The sequence below is a fragment of the Podarcis erhardii genome, assembly GCF_964252035.2.
Source record: "Podarcis erhardii genome assembly, chromosome: W".
NCBI classification, from domain to species: Eukaryota; Metazoa; Chordata; class Lepidosauria; order Squamata; family Lacertidae; genus Podarcis; species Podarcis erhardii.
In genome coordinates this window covers 18,601,810-18,603,408 of record NC_138506.1, presented here as the reverse complement: position 1 = coordinate 18,603,408, position 1,599 = coordinate 18,601,810, and the positions used below count along the sequence as shown (strand labels likewise).

The following is a 1,599-nucleotide window of genomic DNA, read 5'->3' as shown; positions in this document are numbered from 1 at the left end:
ACATTTTAAGTGGGGAGGGAAGGAAAAACATAGAAGGGACAAGGAGCACTGAGAGGGGTGTGCGGAGAAGCAGCTGGCTAAGAATGCAGGAGAGGGGTTTTACGAGGGAGGAAAGGAAGGCAAAAGTTCCCCAAGCCAGCCAGCGCTCTCTCTCTCTCTCTCTCTCTCTCTCTCCCCCCCCCCCCATCTGCATGTTGCCTGCGAGTCTCTAGACGCAGCAGCAGCAGCAGCAGCACAGGAGCACGGAGAGGAGTTAGAAGGAAGGACGCTCTGCTTTCCCCTCTGCTTGCCTGGAGGGGAGGGGTTTTCTCTGCTCTTTGTTCCGTTGGAGCAAACACAGTAACGAAAGAGAAGAGGGTGGTGTTATGTACTGAATTGAATAGGATCCAAACTGCAGCAGTCTGACTGGTCCTAGAACAATAGGATTCAGAATGCAGCAGTCTGATTGGTCTTAGAACAATGCAGCAGTATGATTGGTTGGCAGGAACCACCCAAGCATGCTCCAGATAGAAGTGAATCCACAACCTGATTGGCTTACAGTAGAATTCCAGAATTAGCCAATCATGTGCAGCCCATTGTGTAAATAATGTATATAAAGCAGATACTTTGAGGGGACTCTCATTCATTCCTCCTCACCACTATGAGCTGAATAAAGAGCATGAAATCACTTTGCGACTCTGAGTATATTTCAGGTGGGCAGTAAGACCCTGAGGCAGAATGCAGGAAAGCAACAGCTTTCTCTCTCGGGAGGCTCTAACGCACGTGTGGCTGCCTGCAATCAGTTTAGCAGACGGAGAATGAAGATAAACTGGTAAAATAAGGGGGCTGGGTTAAAGCTAAAGGGAAAACCTCAAAGATCCCTCAAGAACAAGGCAGGGGTTCAGGGCTCCCAAAGCCGAGCTGCAGCCTTAGAAGGGGAAAATGGGGCTTTCGGAGGTGGTTTTTACTGCCCCGCTGCTTCCAATTTTTTAAAAGGCAAATTGCAGGAGAAGATGCAGCAGTCAGTCACTCTCTCACTCCCTCCAAGCACCCACGCTAGCGAACAAACACACAGGCAACCACACACTCACAAAGCACACACACTAGCAAACACACAGTCGGGCTGCAGAGTGGCCAAACCTCCTAGCAAGCACTTCCCTGGCTTCTGCTGACCACAACTAAGACGACCCTCGAAGAAAATGTGTGATGCACTCCGGCCAGTCGGCTCCAGGGACCACACATTCGCTCAATAACACGCATAGACATTTCCCCTTACTTTTTAGGAGAAAAAAATCTGCGTGTTATAGAGGGAAAAATACGGTAATTGATTAATCAAAATAAGCAAATAAATAAATAACTTTGGTAAATTGAATAAATGACTGAATAAAATTAAATTTGCTGATTCAAACTCATTAAATCTAAAACCAGCTAGTGTTCATACTGGTGCAGACAATACTGAGCTACTGTCATATTGCTTGTAGCTAAGCACAACTGGTGGGGTTGGCAATCTTGGTTTGCATTGCAACTTACCAGTGCAGACAATACTGAACTACGGTTCTGCTTCTTGCTGCTCACGCATATAAACTGAGCTACTTGCCACTGATTGGTTTAAGCGAGAGT

The 1,599-nt window shown here is 47.0% G+C and overlaps 1 long non-coding RNA gene across 1 annotated transcript; it reads left to right on the top strand.

Annotated features, from left to right (window-relative positions):
- The first annotated feature begins 215 nt into the window (after window positions 1-215).
- LOC309333277 lies at window positions 216-1,299 on the top strand. The gene is made up of 3 exons (XR_014152440.1): window positions 216-357; window positions 693-764; window positions 797-1,299. It is a non-coding gene; the product is annotated as an uncharacterized lncRNA (long non-coding RNA).
- The last annotated feature ends 300 nt before the right edge of the window (window positions 1,300-1,599 follow it).